Consider the following 18,780-nt stretch of genomic DNA (forward strand, 5'->3'; position numbering starts at 1 on the left):
AGTGTGTATCTGTTAAGGGACCCAGTTTTCAATTTCAAAAGATCACTCTGGTAATGTGTGGAGGCTGGGTGGAAGGAGGGCAAGAAAGGAAACAGGAGATGCCTTAGGGGGCTGTTGCAGTTGGTGGCTTGGACTGAGTGCGCACTCTCAGGAGTAGTGAGTAGGCTGGGGTGTGGGGGAGAGTAGGGGAATGGGGAGGATGAAGAAAGTCCATGATACCTTTCATTAAAATGTAGTTTTCAACCAAGATTCATCATCATCGTGAGTAGAGGTGCTAATTTAAGAACACTTTCCACGAATAGAGCAAAGTTATTCCAATGAGTCTTGGATAATTTGATTGGTGCCATTCATTGAACCTTGACTATGTGATAGATACTTGCTTTACGTGTAGTTTCATCTCGTCTTCATGACAACCCCTTGAGGGAATTACCACCATCATTGTAGAGATGAGGAAACACAAGCTCTAGTGAAACCATGGGTGAGCATCAGAGCTGGAAATGCACCCTCGAACTCCCAGTACTCTGGTTTTCCCCCTGCTCTGGGCCCTCCCAAGATGCTTTGCTCACTGCTCACTGTGGGGCTCGGAGGAGGGCTGCTGGCTCCTTCACCTTCTCTGAGCCGCTGAGCCCGTCTCAGATCTGCCAGCAGAGGGAGGCTCACAGACCTGCCGCACAGGCCTTTAATGAGATAGAGCTGCCAGAAAGGAACATTTAGCAGCATGTTTTATTCATTTGTTTTCTGTGAAATATTAATCATGAGCTCCTGCTAACACCAGGTTTGGGAAGCAGTGAGTAACTTTGACTTAGGGCAATCTTCAAAATACTGAACCTGGGACGTCCATGGCAGTCCAGTATTTAAGACTATGCTTCCATCACCCTGATACCAAAACCAGACAAAGATGTCACAAAGAAAGAAAACTACAGGCCAATATCACTGATGAACATAGATGCAAAAATCTTCAACAAATACTAGCAGACAGAATCCAACAGCACATTAAAAGAATCATACACCATGATCAAGTGGGGTTTATCCCAGGAATGCAAGGATTCTTCAGTATACACAAATCAATCAATGTTATACACTGTATTAACAAATTGAAGGAGAAAAACCATATGGTCATCTCAATAGATACAGAAAAAGCTTTCGACAAAATTCAACACCCATTTATAATAAAAACCCTCCAGAAAGTAGGCATAGAGGGAACTTTCCTCAACATAATAAAGGCCATATATGACAAACCCACAGCCACATCATTCTCAAAGGTGAAAAACTGAAACCATTTCCGCTAAGATTAGGAACAAGACAAGGTTGCCCACTTTCACTACTCTTATTCAACATAGTTTTGGAAGTTTTAGCCACAGCAATCAGAGAAGAAAAGGTAATAAAAGGAATCCAAGTCGGAAAAGAAGAAGTAAAACTGTCACTGTTTGCAGATGACATGATACTATACATAGAGAATCCTAAAGATGTTACCAGAAAACTACTAGAACTAATCAATGAATTTGGTAAAGTAGCAGGATACAAAATTAATGCACAGAAATCTCTGGTATTCCTATACACTAATGATGAAAAATCTGAAAGAGAAATTAAGGAAACACTCCCATTTACCATTGCAACGAAAAGAATATAATATCTAGGAATAAACCTACCTAAGGAGACAGAAGACCTGTATGCAGAAAATTATAAGACACTGATGAAAGAAATTAAAGATGATACAAATAGATGGAGAGATATACCATGTTCTTGGATTGGAAGAATCAACATTGTGAAAATGACTCTACTACCCAAAGCAATCTACAGATTCAATGCAATCCCTATCAAACTACCACTGGCATTTTTCACAGAACTAGAACAAAAAATTTAACAATTTGTATGGAAACACAAAAGACCCCGAATAGCCAAAGCAATTTTGAAAACGAAAAACAGAGCTGGAGGAATCAGGCTCCCTGACTTCAGACTATACTACAAAGCTGCAGTAATCAAGAGAGTATGGTACTGGCACAAAAACTGAAATATAGATCAATGGAACAGGATAGAAAGCCCAGAGATAAACCCACGTACATATGGTCACCTTATCTTTGATAAAGGAGGCAGGAATGTACAGTGGAGAAAGGAGCGCCTCTTCAATAAGTGGTGCTGGGAAAACTGGACAGGTACATGTAAAAGTATGAAATTAGATCACTCTCTAACACCATACACAAAAATAAGATCAAAATGGATTAAAGACCTAAATGTAAGGCCAGAAACTATCAAACTCTTAAGAGGAAAACATAAGCAGAACACTCTATGACATAAATCACAGCAAGATCCTTTTTGACCCACCTCCTAGAGAAATGGAAATAAAAACAAAAATAAACAAATGGGACCTAATGAAACTTCAAAGCTTTTGCACAGCAAAAGGAAACCATAAACAAGACCAAAAGACAACCCTCAGAATGGGAGAAAATATTTGCAAATGAGGCAACTGACAGAGGATTAATCTCCAAAATTTACAAGCAGCTCATGCAGCTCAGTAACAGAAAAACAAACAACCCAATCCAAAAATGGGCAGAAGACCTACACAGACATTTCTCCAAAGAAGATGTACAGATTGCCAACAAACACATGAAAGAATGCTCAACATCATTAATCATTAGAGAAATGCAAATCAAAACTACAATGAGATATCATCTCACACCAGTCAAAGTGGCCATCATCAAAAAATCTAGAAACAATAAATGCTGGAGAGCGTGTGGAGAAAAGGGAACACTCTTGCACTGTTGGTGGGAATGTGAATTGGTACAGCTACTATGGAGAACAGTATGGAGGTTCCTTAAAAAACTACAAATAGAATTACCATATGACCCAGCAATCCCACTACTGGGCATATACCCTGAGAAAACCATAATTCAAAAAGAGTCATGTACCAAAATGTTCATTGCAGCTCTATTTACAATAGCCAGGAGATGGAAACAACCTAAGTGTCCATCATTGGATGAATGGATAAAGAAGATGTGGTACATATATACAATGGAATATTACTCAGCCATAAAAAGAAACGAAATTGAGTTATTTGTAGTGAGGTGGATGGACCTAGAGTCTGTCATACAGAGTGAAGTAAGTCAGAAAGAGAAAGACAAATTCCGTATGCTAACACATATATATGGAATCTAAGAAAAAAGAATGTCATGAAGAACCTAGGGGTAAGACAGGAATAAAGACACAGACCTACTAGAGCATGGACTTGAGGATATGGGGAGGGGGAAGGGTAAGCTGTGACAAAGTGAGAGAGTAGCATGGACATATACACACTATCAAACGTAAAATAGATAGCTAGTGGGAAGCAGCCACATAGCACAGGGAGATCAGCTCGGTGCTTTGTGACCACCTAGAGGGGTGGGATAGGGAGTGTGGGAGGGAGGGAGATGCAAGAGGGAAGAGGTATGGGAATATATGTATATGTATAACTGATTCACTTTGTTATAAAGCAGAAACTAACACACCATTGTAAAGCAATTATACTCCAATAAAGATGTTAAAAAAAAAAAAAAAAAGACTGTGCTTCCACTGCAGGGGGCGCAGGTTCAGTCCCTGGTCGGGGAACTATCCCCGCACAAAAAAAAAAAAAAAAAAAAAGGGAGGTACTGAGCCCTCCCCTCATCCCCACCCTCCGAGTTATGTTTTTCCGAGCTGAGCTCTATCTCATGATCCTCTCTTCTGAAAAGGAAAACAAAATATTCAAAGGGAAAGAAAGGGAGGGAGAAGAAGCCCAGGGTGGGAAGGGCAGCAGTTGGCAATGCTGGGAGAGCAGCAGTCCAGGAGGAGGTGGGGTATGGGACATTGCAAGGTCAAGCTGAAGACCTCCTCTTCCAGCGTGGACCACTGAGAGGGGGGACGTGGACCTGAGCTTAGGCCACCCTCCACCCCCCAAGTGGTTTTCTGCTTGCTGGGAGGAATGTCAGCAATGGACACCCAACAGAGGTGGTCTTTATTTTTACTCAGCCCACAGCACACACTGCCACCTTCTCTTTGGGGGCCCCCAGGGCTAGGAACAGGTCTAATAAACAGTCAACAAGAAGAAGGGAGTGGCCAGTATGTGGGGTGGGTATCCAGTGATTTTCAGAGATGGTGCAGCCTCTTCCCTGGGGCATCCTCATCATAATAGTAGCAAAAGGGTCTTTTCCCCCAAGTAGGAGGAAACATGTTACTGTGTTTGACCTGCTGATAAAGGAGGTAACTGGATTACTGCCCTTAGGTAGTGACCAGTCTGAGAAAGCAGACAGGTCAGGGAGCTCCCAGGCTCATGGTCTCTGTTCTCAGGGAGCCCCTAATTTGTCCTTGGGCAAATTCCAGCCCAATGTAGTTTATACAACCACGGTTTCCAATAAAGAACAGGAAATGGTGAACACATGCATGAAAATGACTTAGGTACTTTGTCACATTTGAAGAAGTTTTAGGTAATATATAGGCTGCTTGTTTTAAGTAGCCATTAGACACAGACTTTAAAAACCATTCTGTTTTTTAGATCCAAATACATATGAGAATTTGGTATAAAAGTGGCATTGCAGATTAGTGGGGAAAAATGAATTATTCGATAAAACATGTTGGGATTACTAGATTATCCCATTTTCAACAAACAAACAAAACTTGGGCTTCCAATCTCACTCCTTAGATAAAATTAAATTCCAGATATATTTAAATACAAAAAGGTAAGCCAAGTCAAGGGAGTGAGAAGACAAACCACAGTTAGGGAGAAAATATTTGCAAAACACATATCTTATAAAGGACTGTTACCCAAAATATACAAAGAACTCTTAAAACTCAAAAATAAGAAAATGAACAATCCAATTAAAACATGGGCAAGAGATCTGAACAGACACTTCACTGAAGAAGATATACAGATAGCAAATAAGCATGTTCAACAACATATGTCATCAGGGAAATGCAAATTAAACAATGAGATACCACTACACACCTATAGAATGGTCAAAATCCCAAACACTGGCAATTCCAAATGTTGATGAGGATGTGGATCAACAGGAACTGTCATTCATTCCTGATGAAAATGCAAAACGGTACAGCTGACATAGGAGGGAAGGGGGCAGGGCGCAACCTTTGAAAGAATGACTAGCCCAAGAACATGGCATAAACTGATTAGAACCAAATGGGTCCAAGATGGCAGACAAGTCGACTTCCACTAGACCTTGAGCCTCAGAGCATATGCTCACTGTATGGTGCCTTCCTCACCTTCTGAGATGGCCCACACTCTGTGGAGTGTGTTTCTTCCAAGGCCTCTCTCACCTTCTGAGATGACCTGTGCTCTGTCTGTGGAGTGTGTTTCTCTCTAAATAAATCCGCTTCCTACCTAGCACTTTGTCTCTCACTGAATTCTTTCTGTGATCAGACATCAAGAACCTGAGCTTTGGGACTTTCCTGGTGGTGCAGTGGTTAAGAATCTGCCTGTGAAGGCAGGGGACATGGGTTCGATCCCTGGTCCGGGAAGATCCCACATGCCGAGGAGCAGCTAAGCCTGTGCGCCACAGCTACTGAGCCTGCGTGCCACAACTACTGAAGCCTGTGCGCCTAGAGCCCATGCTCTACAACAAGAGAAGCACTGCAATGAGAAGCACGCGCCGCAACGAAGAGTAGCCCCTGCTCACCGCAACTAGAGAAAGCCTGCGTGCAGTGATGAAGACCAAAAGCAGCCAAAAATAAATAAATAAAATAAATAAATTTATTAAAAAAAAAAAAAAAAGAACCTGAGCTTCATTAAGTCCTGAAACCTGGTGTGTGATCACATTTGGAAGACTGTGGGTTTTGTCCATGTTCGACTCCTGGCCACATGGGTTCAAGTCCCAATCATGGTTTTGGACAGGTTTGAGTCCCGACACGCGGGTTCGAGTCCCAATCTGAGGTGGATGGTTTCACAGCCACTTTGGCTTCCACTTTGGAAGACAGTTTGGCAGTTTCTTACAAAACTAAACATATTCTTTCCCTACAATCCAGCAATTGTGTTCCTTGTTATTTACCCATAAGAGCTGAGAAGTTATGTCCCCACAGAAAAATCGGCACACAGATGTTTATAGCAGCTTTATTCATAATTGCCAACATTTGGAAGCAACCAAGAAGTTCTTTGTAGGTGAATGGATAAGTAGACTGTGGTACATCCATACAATGGAATATTATTCAGCACTAAAAAGAAATGAGCCATCAAGCCATGAAAAGACATGGAGGAAGAACCTTAAATGCATATTCCTAAGGGAAAAAAGCCAATCTAAAAAGAGTACGTACTGTATGATTCCAACTACATGACATTCTGGAAGAGGCAAAACTATGGAGACAGTAAGAAGATCAGGGGTTGCCAGGGGCTGAAGGAGGGAGAGATGAATAGGCAAAGCACAGAGGATTTTTAGGGCAGTGGAACTATTCTCTATGATACTATAATGGTGGATACAGGTCATTTGTCAAAATTACACATTTGCCAAAACCCATAGAATGTACAACCTATGGTAAAACCTAAGGTAAACTACGGACTGTGAGTGACAAAGATGTGTCAGTGTATGTCCATCAGTGATAACAAATGTGTCACTCTGGTTGGGGATGTTGACAGTGGGCAGGTTGTACGCGTGTAGAGTCAGGGAGTGTATGGAAATTCTCTACTTTCCACTCAATTTTGCTGTGAACCTAAAACCGCTCTACAAAATAAAGGGTATTAAAAAAAATTAAACCATCAGAAACAAAACAAAAAAGCAGAGCCAAGCAGTATTATTCATAATAACCCCAAACTGGAAAAGATGCAGCAGATGAAAGGATAAACGAATTATGGTTTATCCATGTATGAAACACTACTCAACAATACAAAAGAAAGAAAATATGCACAATAACATGGGTAAATCTCACAGATGTTAGTGAAAGAAGCCAGATACAATTCCAATATGACATTCTAGAATAGGCAAGACTAATCTAGAGGGAGAGAAAGCAGACACGTGATTGCCTGGGGTGGGGCTGGAGGTGGGGATTGACTGTGAAGGGGATGGAGACACATGGAGGGAATTCACTGGCTGGAACTCAATCAGTGAGGTGATGGAAATGCTCTTAACTGTACTGCTGATTACTTGGCTGTATATATTTGTCAGAACTCATTGAATTGCATACTTGAAATGGGTGCATTTATTGTGCGTAAATTATACCTCAATAAAAGTGATTTGAAAATGAAACCATAAAAATGTTAGAAGAAAATATGAGAGACTTCAGAAAGTGAAAGACAAATACCCTATGATTTCAGTTATATGTGGAATCTAAAGTATGGCACAAATGAACAGACTCACAGACATAGAGAACAGATGAAAAGGGGGAAGGGGGAAGGAGAGGGATGGACTGGGAGTTTGGGGTTGGTAGATGCAAACGATTACATTTAGAATGGATAAACAACAATGTCCTGCTGTATAGCACAGGGAACTGTATCCAATCTCCTGGGATAAACCATAATGGAAAAGAATATAAAAAAAAGAATGTATATATGTGTATAACTGAGTCACTTTGCTGTACAGCAGAAATTAGCACAGCGTTGTAAGCCAACTCTACTTCAATTAAAAAAATTTTTAAGAAGAAAAGAAAATATGAGAGGCTTCAGAAAGTATATAATTTTGTCTTGTCTAAATAGGACATAAAACCTAGATGGCATAGAAGAAAAGACAGACAAATTTGATTATAGAGATGAAAATTTTCTGTAGAGCAAAAAAATAACATGTACAAAAGAAAACAAGTGACAAATTGGGGGAAATATTTACAACTTGGTTTCTCTTGTTCTTAAAGAACTTGAACTGAAACAGTGTGTAAATATAAACCTGTGTTGTCTCAAAACTGAGCCTGGGTGAGGGATATAAGGGCACGTATGTTTTGAGGACTGTGGGTGGTGATTGGAGTTGTGCTGGGTTAATCGTGGAGAACTTGGCTTGCTAGAGGAAATGATTTTTATATATATATATGTATTTTTATTTTTATTGGAATAGAGTTGATTTACAGTGTTGTGTTAGTTTCAGGTGTACAGCAAAGGGAATCAGTTATACATATACACATATACACTCTTTTCTTGGATTCTTTTCCCATATAGGCCATTACAGAGTATTGAGTAGAGTTCCCCGTGGGAAATGATTTATATTAACAGGGCTTATCCCATGCCCACCTGAAACAGAGATACAACCATAAACTCACCATCCAACTTTGGTCTCAGACTACTAGGGCTGCTGATGTTGCCATTGCTGCTGCTGGTGATAATGACCTCTCGTGCTTGAGTTTCGTGTATCTGTGCACATCAAGGTTGGATAAGGGGGCACTGGGATCTAGGAAGATTTTTATTCCCAGGATAGCCTCATTTCCTACCCCTGTGTCTTGATCAGGATGTAGGAAATAGCCCTTTCTTATGAGCTTGAACTGTTTTCCCAAATGAAATCTTAAAAAGGAAACAAATGGAAAACTTCTCCAGGGCACTGCTCCCCTCCTTCACTGCCTTGCGTCTGAGCATTGTCTAGGAACTTGGTTTCTGATTAACCAAAGTCTAGTTCCGGATTAGACTGGCTGACCCTGCTGATCTCACACTTGGCCCAGGCTTCTTTTCCCTGTGGCAGCTCTGTGTGAATCCTAAATAAAGACAACCTGGCTTCTAGGCCAAGGTCAACTGGTTGGCATAAAGTCCAGACCTGGTTAGATGCTGTGTCCTGCCCAGAGCTGGCTTCCTGGTCTCAGGCCTTGGGCCCCAGGTCACCCCCTCTCAGCCCACTCTGAATGGTATTTCCACTCTAAGGCATGCTGCCGGGTTGCCTTGATCCCAGCCCTGGTCCCTGGCTTCTTGAAGAGGAAGTCCCTTTCTTGTGTGTCCCTTAGATCCCCTCCTTGCTCTTCAAACCACCCCCCATTTGCTTTGAAGTTGCTTGTTTTTCTTCTTCAGGAGCTTTCTGTGGATCTGAGCTCCCAGAAATCCTTCTAAACCTTCCTGGTTACCTGCTATGTGCCAAGTACTTAGCTGGATGCCGGAATCAGCCCTGCCCTCAAGTTGCTAAACCTCACAGTTTAGTGGAGGTGGTCAGACAAGTAAACAGGCTGTAACAAATCATGGCTGTGACAAAGGGAAGCACGGGGTGGGGAGGAACAGTGGGAACCTAGAAGGCAGAGAGAGTCACCCAGCTAGGGAGATCAGAGGAGATTCCTGCAGGAGGTGATGCTTGAGCCCAGATCTGAAAGGCAGACAGGGAGACATGTCAGGAAGATGCCCCAGGCAAAAAGAATAGCCTTTCTGCTATTCTGCTATTTCATGCTTCTGGAGAAGCATGAAACAGGAGAGTGAGCTTTGGAACATGGAGGTGATGCTGAAAACTCAGCCTCTGTGCACCGGAGCTGAATCGAATCTTGGAGACAGAGTTTTGGGTGAAGCAGAAAAGAATAGCTTTATTGTTTTGCCAGGCAAAGGGGGGACACAGCAGGCTCCTGCCCTTGAAAACTGTGTGTCCACACCCAGCAGGATTTGGTGATGAGTTTTATACCAGTAGTTCAAGGGTGGGGTTGCTGATAAGATTAGGGTGTGTGCACGGTCTGCACTCCTTTAATCTGGTCTCAGGTAATCTTTTTTCTTTTTTTTTTTTCTTTTTTGACCATGCCACATGGCTTGCAGGGATCCCAGTTCCCCAACCAGGGACTGAACCCAGGCCCTTGGCAGTGAGTCCTAACCACTGAACCACGAGGGAATTGCCCTCGGGGAATTTTTTTTTTTTTTTTTTTTTTTGCGGTAGGCGGGCCTCTCACTGTTGTGGCCTCTCCCGTTGCGGAGCACAGGCTCCGGACGCGCAGGCTCAGCGGCCATGGCTCACGGGCCCAGCCGCTCCGCGGCATGTGGGATCTTCCCGGACCAGGGCACAAACCTGTGTCCCCTGCATCGGCAGGCGGACTCTCAGCCACTGTGCCACCAGGGAAGCCCCGGGGAATCTTTTGATGAGCTTTTCTGGTTACTTTAATCTGACCAAAGGTGGTCTTCTCTGGAATGAAGAATGCTGACATCTTCCACTTGGGAGTTTTAATTCTATTAGGAGCTTAAAGATACTGTTCCGTGTATCCCGTGAGGCAGAACCAGGACCCTGCTCCAAAGCTGCACTATTATTTCTTGGCTATTCTTCCCTTGTCTCTGCATTCCCTCCCTTCCCTGATTAGCAACTGTTTGAATCTGCCCTTTGGGACTCAGGGAAGGTCCTGGAGGCTGTTCCCTACAAACAAGGAATGGGGAACCCAGAAGGGCTTCCGTGCCCAGGAGCCCCACAGGGTCCTGCTCGGTTTCAGAGGTAGGAGCTCATTTTCCTCTGTTGGGCTATATTTGTCAGGAGCTTCTGTTCCTTTTGTAAGGCCCATCTTACCCTGGATTAGCTATCTGAGATCTAATATAAAATTTAGCAACTTAAAACAGCAAATGTTTATTATCGCATACAGTTTCTGCGGTCAGGAATTGGTAGCAGCTTAACTGGGTGGTCTGACTCAGGTTGGAGAATCTGCTTCCAAGCTCACTCACAAGGCTGTTGTCAAGCTTTGGTTTCTCACCATGTGGTCTCTCCATAGGGATGCTTATAACAAGGTATAACACGGTAGTGGACTTCAGTGAGAGACTGGTAGAGAAGGAAGCCACAGTCTTTTGTAATCTAATCTCAGAAGTCACATCCCATCACTTTTTTTTTGTAAATGAATATGTCTCCCCATTTGTATTTGCCGTTGAAATGGAAGTCTCTTATTCTTTAGGACATGTTTAAAAAATTTATTTTTGGCTGTGTTGGGTCTTCATTGCTGCACACGGGCTTTCTCTAGTTGCGGCGAGTGGGGGTTACTCTTTGTTGTGGTGCATGGGCTTCTCATTGCGCTGGCTTCTCTTGTTGCAGAGCCCAGGCTCTAGGCGCACGGGCTTCAGTAGTTGTGGCACGCAGGCTTCAGTAGTTGTGGTTTGTTGGCTTCAGTAGTTGTGGCTTGCAGGCTGCAGTAGTTATGGCTCGTAGGCTTCAGTAGTTGTGGCTCGCAGGCTTCAGTAGTTGTGGCTCGTGGGCTCTAGAGTGCAGGCTCAGTAGTTGTGGTGCACGGGTTCAGTTGCTCCGTGGCATGTGGGATCTTCCCAGACCAGGGCTCGAACCCGTGTCCCTTGCATTGACAGGCAGATTCTTAACCACTGCGCCACCAGGGAAGCCCCATCCCATCACTTTTATCACACTCTTCTGATCACACAGAACAGCCTTGGTACAATATGGGAGGGGATTACACAGGAGTGAATCCAGGAGATGGGATCAATGGGGCCATCTTGGAGGCTGGGTACCACATATCCTACGGCTAAACTGGATTGCATCACCTGTGATCTTAGGCATAGTAACATGTAAACTTAGTTTCCCAGCCATCCATGTAGCTTCGTTGGGACCCCTCATCTTTATTTGGAATCTCTTAGAAAGTTAGACATTTCCTTGCCTCTTCCTGCTTGAGGGTGAGGGCTTTCCTTTTGGCCTCCCATCTTTTGTGTCTAGTTTGTGGAAGTCGCTGCTTCTCACTCCACTCCTTGGGGGATTTATCAATAGGACACACTCTGAGCCAGATGAATAACCAAATCTTCTCTGACTCAACTAACAAACCATGTCTACCTTTTGAGAGTCTAGGTACAGCCAGGGGGTAGCTTTTCTTGAATCATGTTACATTACTTTGGTTTTACAATTCCAAAATATTAAAAGGTAACGTTCTTCAAGAGAAGAGGACGGGTGCTGTGGCCTACAGCTTGGAGAGGTGGTATATGTGGTGTGGTGGAAAGAACAGGGGCTTAGGTTGGAGACAAACCTGATTCTATCATTGGCCAAAGTCCTTAACCTCTCTGGGCCTGTTTTCTCATCTGTGAAATGGATTGCTCTGAAGATCAAATGAGATAATTCATGCATAGCATTTGCTGGCAGTAGCTTGTACAAATTGGTATTTTATTTATTTACTTTATTTTCTCTTATTAATGATACTGGTTTTAGTTTTATCACTACCATCTTCTCTCAAGATCCAACTCAATTTTTACAGCTACTTCAAATCTACCACAGTAATCAAATCAACATTGCCATCTCCGTGTTCTAAACTCAAATAGCATCTGAGTCAGCACTTCATAATTTAATGCTTAATTACCTATCATCTTACGTTACTTTCTATTTATTTTGTGTCAGTCCTGTCTTCACAGTTAGATTCTGTCTTTTCCTAATTGCTTGACATTTGTTCAAGATACTGGGTGTTCTTGGGAAGTTGGCTACAAAGTGAATTCCCTGCTTTGAGCTCAGAAGACTTTCAAGTGGGGAAGAAAAGGGAAGGAGGAAGGAGCAAAGTAGCTAAGTACAGATATTATCAGGAATCTCTGCATGTAAAGTGTTGTATTTTATTTCACCTGCTATGATTTTGTTGGGTTTCCAAATTAATTGCTAAAACCCTCAGTACAGCTAGCAACCAGCAGGGAAGCTATCAAACCAGATTGGATTCATTTCTTTAAAACAGTGAATGAATCTGACTTCTGCAGAGGAAAACAGGCTCTCACCCTTTAAAACTCTTCTTAAAATAAACCAATCTAATATTAATCTGAAAATATCACGTTAACAGTTCTCCCTGCAACACAGAAGTGCTACTATTTAAAAAAAAAAAACCCAAACCTACGTTTCTTTGCCACAGTTAGCAACATATTCATCAATGTGGAGACTGTTTTGCAATAAGGGAAGAATGGTTCCATTAAGGTATCAGCTTTATGGAATCTAGTGGCTGGCTTCAAATGCTATTTTAGGGCCTCCGTGACATGTATAAATGTCTGTGTTGACAGCTCTAGCTTCCTGTTACCAAATGTGAATCAAATTAGTCCTCATTTAAAGAAGGAACTTATTATACAGAGAAAGTCGAATTACAGGGTTTGTTCATTAGTGCACACATTCCTTTTATAGAACCTGCTGTTGCAAATGGGAAGGATCTCCAGCACACGGTACATTGTTGGAAATTTCTGCAGAAGAATAATATTGCAGTACTGCTCTGGTAATGACCTAAGCAGCAGGTCATTCTGTGGGTACCTGCTGAAGCCAGGGAAGGGACTGTTCCCCAGAAAAATTCATAGTCATAAATAAAAAAGTTGGTGAGGGTTCCATTGATTGCTTCTAAGAGTCAATGGATCCTTGGTTAAGAAGCTCTAGGTCAAGTTGACTAGGGAGTTTGGGGTTTTAGGAGGAGGCTGGGAAGTCAGTGATGGCCCGGAGAGTATGGCCGTGTCTCACTGGCTCCCCTAGAAGCCAGCATGGAGTGCTCAGGGTGTTTGAACGAGTGAATGAATGAATGAATGGATGGATGGCTGGAAACACGGTGAGTGCTGATGTCTATTTAAGATCACGACCGAATCAGGTCAGTGACTTTAGGGAAGAATAGCAGTGTCAGTGATGACCTCGTATATAATCCCTTTTGTCCTTTCTCATGTTTGCTTGGGATAGCAGGTTGGTAAACAGAGGGGTCATGTTTGCATCTGATCTCTGACCCTGTTTGGAGAGGAGAGAATCCAGACTCAGCCAGAAGGCACACACATTGTCCCTTTGTGGGTCCTGCTTCTCCTCTAGGAACCCCCGTGCCCTAAGGAGCTCAGTCTCCCAGGAGGGCCCACCTTGCAAGTCTCCCCTTTCCATAGAGCACTTGGGGCCTGTCTGTACCTTCCTTTTCTTCCTGGCAAGATGCCCACGTCCTTGGTGCCGTGATCTCAGAAGGCAACCGGGTAAATGAATTCACACCAGCCAATGTGTCACACCTCAGCTCTGTTGCTCAAAGGGGATTACTCTGTGGGGGTGCTAATTTGATTACCGGGACAGGCCGGTGGGAGAGGCATTTGTGAGTGGAGTAGCCCTACCCAGGGTGCTGACAGCCTTCTCTGCCAATGAGCATCCCTTGAGACCTCGGAGCACAGGTCTGGGTTTGGGTCCTGGCTCCTCCAGTCACCAGCTGTGGGATCTCAGCCAAGTCATGTTCATTTCTTTTAAGTCTCTCTTCTCTGAAGTGAGGAAATAACTCTTCCAGGCTCCCAGGGTGGATGGGAAGAATAGACGAGTGTGTAAATATAAGAAACTATTGGGCATTTGGCAAATATTTTAATGAATGTTATGCATGGACTAGCCTTGTTGGGGGAGGCGGGTAAAGTTTGGGGTGTTGTAGAAATGAGTCCAAATAATCCCACTGAAATTCTGGTATCTAGGGGTCAGGTTTGGAGATAAATTTCAGAAGTGATTGAATTCTGTGGGGCTCCCCTACCCCCGCTGCCCCCAGTGGGTCCCAGCCAACAGTGGAGGTCCCTCCGAGAACCTCTTCAGGCCTCCTTGATGAGTCCTCCAGGCCTGGGCGCCACACAAGCAAGAGTCCCCGTGGGAACAAAGGGTAAGAAGTAGAACGTGATTTGAGCTTTGCTCCCTTTCCTATCTGGGAAGTTGCTGGGGAAAGCAGAGGCTCTGTGTGTCTTGGATGTTTGTGAAGGAGATTTGTGGGTAAACAACTTGTGTCAATGTCAGGCCACATTAGGTCAGCCCTTTCAGATGTCCAGCACAGAGCCTTGTCGCTGAGAGGCCCCCCAAGAAGGGGCAGTGTGAGGGAGGCCATTGCTGACTCACCTGCCCGATCAGGAATGCATCTCATGCATTCCCGATCGCACTCTTAAGCACTTGTCATAGAGATGCATTTGCTGAGATCAGATGCACAGGGGGAGAAGCAAGGTGGAGTTCAGTATCAGACAGAGTGGGATGTTGTGGAAATGCTCTGCAGGCAGCTCTTGACGCCGCTGGTGGAGAGAGAGATCTGGAAGCCACCAGTCAGGAGGTGGCAGGTGAAGCTGTGGGAGCTGATAAGCTCTTTGGGCAGGTGTGCTGAGTGACAGGAAGGATGCATACATCTAGTGGGCTGGTGGGAGCCTTTGGCCTGGGTACAGAATTAAGGGGAGCACTGTCTGTAGATCACTTAAAAACAGTAATAAAAACTGATTAATAGTCAGCTTTTTATTATCATGAGTGCAAGTGATTCTCAACAGCATCCATGATAAAATTCTTCTTTCTGCTGGGGCAGATGGCTCCCACACCCCATCCTTGGTATGTCAGCACCTGTGTCCCCTTGCATTTGTTCATTCCTTGATTGGAGAATGACTTCCCAAATGGCACACCACTCTCCAGGTATGCTCTGACCAAGAACTCTGCTGGTGTTTGCCTGAGATGCTTGAATAGAATTACAACATGGTGATATCCAGAAAAAGGAAGACAAGAGCTTCTAGAGATGAAAGAGATTCCTGCATCTGGAATTTGTTGGAATCCAACACATTTCCTATGTGCCTAGTTTAATTTGGGTTTTTGTCACCTGCGATAGAAAGAATTCCAGTTATATAAATATCATATTAGTAACTATAGGCACAGGAAACTCCAAAAGCATTTGGTTGTACACAAGGTGTTCTGATTGTCACCTAGTAACTGAGGTAGAGGCTATGGTTTCTAGGTTTTTCTTGGCTTTGGTGACCTCTGTAATCACCAAGCAAACAAACACAGTTGGCAGGTCACAGAGACACCTTTATGTACACACCAGAACTCAGTAGAAAGCTGCTTGGACGCCATCCAAGGCAATTATTTACAGAAGTTCCCAAAGCATATAATTATAGGGCCACAGTGCAGGGCCCTGCCCCATGAGGGCAGCTCCCGTGTGTAACCAAGAGTGTTAGACAAGAAAATCACTGAACTGGCTGAACTTGCATTTAGGATAAAAAAAATATATCAATCAATAAAATAAATAAATAAATATTCCACTGCATAAGCTTAAAGCGAGGAGACCTGAATCAACAGCATTTCACATGAGAAAGCTTTGAATATTTCAAAGAGGCAGAAGAAGCTGTCTTTGGGTTTTGAATTTATGCCACTCCCAACACAAACAAGTAGTTGACACAGTGGTTAAAAAAAAAAAAAAAAAGCTGACGTTATATTCCCAGGCAGGCCCTCTCTCATTAGTAGGAAGATGGGTTCAGCACCTTCAGGCTTATAGGGGCCTTGTAGCTCATGATCTCTTAAAGTGAGAGATCCTTTTTTTGCCTAGCAGTTCCCTAAAATAGCTGTGAATATGCCTGCTTGGATGATGTACCTATCCCTGAAATAATCACTGCCCAGGGGGATAGGAGGGAGAGACTGACTTGTTTGGGTCCCTTGCCCAGCCCTGTGGAGTACGAGGGAACATCCTCCCTGACTGACAGCCCCACGTAATCCCATGGGTTAGTAAAGGGTAGTTCCACAAAACGGGGAGACAGGGGTGATAGCAGGTAACAACTGTCCACAGGAATCCTGTGAGTTTCAAAACCTCATTTTCTTTCCCATTGCTGCTCCCTTCTTTCCGATCACTTTGTTTAAAAACTTGTGAGTTGGTTAGTCTGTCATCAATCAGTTTCCCCCTCTAAACTCCCCTAGGCTGGAAGCCTGCAAACTACATTCCCCAGAATCTCTTTCAGCTTGCTTCTGGTAGGATCTTCCAATAGGAGACATTGGCCAGAGACTGGAAGGTGAGAGAAAGACCCCCCAGTTTCTGGTAGGGCCTCTGGGCACAGTGGGGACAGGAGCTGTGAGCAACAAGCGCAGGCTCCTGGGTATGACAGCCTCAGAAGTACGCTGTGGGTGACAACAGGGCTCTGGGTGACAACACCATTTTCTCCTTTACGTCTTCAGCTCCAGGGTTAGCATGTAGTGGCCCTGCAGTTGCTAATCCTTTGGTGATTTTCCCTCTTTTGCTCCTTTCAGTATCTTGTAACCAATTCCTGGTACAGTATTAACACCTTTTTGTTTAAAATATGTGGAGTGGTTTTTGTTTTTCTAATTGTACTAATATAGTCTTCATTTAATTTTGTTATTAGAAATTCTTATTTTTTTCATTTAAAAATTTAAAACTTGTGGCAAAATACACAACAGAAAATCTATCTTTTTTTTTTTTAATTTTGGTCTCACCAAGTGGCTTGCCTGGGATCTAAATTCCCTGACTAGGGATTGAACCTGGGCCTCGGCAGTGAAAGCACCAAATCCTAACCATTGGGCCACCAAGGAACTCCTATATCATGACATTTTTTTACAGTGTACGGTTTAGTGACATTAAGTACATTGATATTGTACAGCCATTACCACCATCCATCTCCGCAACTTTTCCATCATCCCAAACTGAACCTCCCCATTTCCCCCTTCACCCAGCCTCTAGCACCACCATTTCACTTCCTGTCTCTATGAGTTTGACTCCTCTAGGTACTTCATATTAGTGGGATCATACAATATTTTGGGACTGTTTTAGCATAATGTCTTCAAGGTCATCTATGTTGTAGCCTATGTCAGAATATCCTTCCTTTTTAAGGCTCAGTAATACTGCGTTATATGTACATAACCCATTTTGATTATCCATTCATCTGTTGATGGATACTTGGTTGTATATCAGCTTCCTAAGGCTGCCATAACTAAGCACCACAGACTGGATGGTTTAAACAAGAGAAATTTATTTTCTCACAGTTCTGGAGGCTAGAAGTCCAAGATCAAGGTCTCAACAGGACTGATTTCTTCTGAGGCCTCTCTCTCCTTGGCTTGTAGATGGCTGTCTTCTTTTTGTATCTTCACATGGTCTTTCCCCTGTGTGTGTATGTTTAATTTCCTTTTTTGTATAAGGACACCAGTCATGTTGGATTAAGGCCCACACTAATGACCTCGTTTAACTTTAATTACCTTTTTAAAGGCCCTGTCTCCAAATATAATCACATTCTGAGGTCCTGGGGGTTAGGACTTCCATAAATGAGTTTGGGGGGCAGAATTAACCCCATAAGAGGTTGCTTCCACCCTTTGGCTATTCTGAATAATGCCACTATGAACATGTACAGATATTTACTCGAGTCTCTGCTTTCAATTCTTTTGAGTATATACCCAGAAATGGAATTGCTAGAGCATATTGTAACTCGATGTTTAGTTTTTTGAGGACCTGCCAAATCATTTTTTCCCAACCTCTGTACCATTATACATTCCCATCAGCAAGGCACAGGATTCCAACTTTTCTACATCCTTGCCAACACTTGTTATTTTGTTATTATTTTATTTTCATAATAGCCATTCTTATGGATATGAAGTAGTAGCTCATTGTGGTTTTGATTCGCATTTCCCTAACGATTACTGACATTGAACATCTTTTCATGTGCTTGCTGGCCATTTGTAAGTTTTCTTTGGAGAATGTCTATCAAGTCCTTGGCCCACTTGTAGACATTTTTATTTTTCAAAGAAACCATATACACACTATAGCAATAGTAAGTGAATGAAATGGGGAATATATTCACCAGTAATCCCTAGATGTGAGATGACCACAGACAACTGGTACAACCTTACAGAGTCAGCTGTGGCAAGGTGGCACAGCAGGTGGACTCGAGAGCCGCCATTGCCTGGGCTTTGATCTCTGCTTCCTCCACTCACTCGCTATGTGACCTCAGGCAAGTTTCTTAATCTCTTGTGTCTTGGTTTTCCTACTTAAGAAATGGGAGTAATAATACTGCCTACTTCATAGGGTTGTTACAAGGATTAAGTGAGTTAACAATCAGCACAGTGCCAGGTACAAATTCCTATAAATTAACTATCAGCATTTATTCTCTGGATCCCAACCTTCTGGGCTGCCTCCACAGCTGGGCCCCATCTTGTGTCCTCTCCCGCCACTGCTGGTGTTTCTCTTTACCCAGTGATCCACCAGGCAAACAGATCTATGTATCAGATACTAGACGCT

The 18,780-nt window shown here is 43.3% G+C and overlaps 1 long non-coding RNA gene across 1 annotated transcript in view; it reads left to right on the forward strand.

Annotated features, from left to right (window-relative positions):
- LOC307187010 overlaps positions 1 to 18,780 on the forward strand; it is a 54,433-nt gene that overhangs the window by 13,371 nt on the left and 22,282 nt on the right. The window lies entirely within an intron of this gene.

This window comes from Stenella coeruleoalba (genome assembly GCF_951394435.1).
Source record: "Stenella coeruleoalba genome assembly, chromosome: 5".
Classification (NCBI taxonomy): Eukaryota; Metazoa; Chordata; class Mammalia; order Artiodactyla; family Delphinidae; genus Stenella; species Stenella coeruleoalba.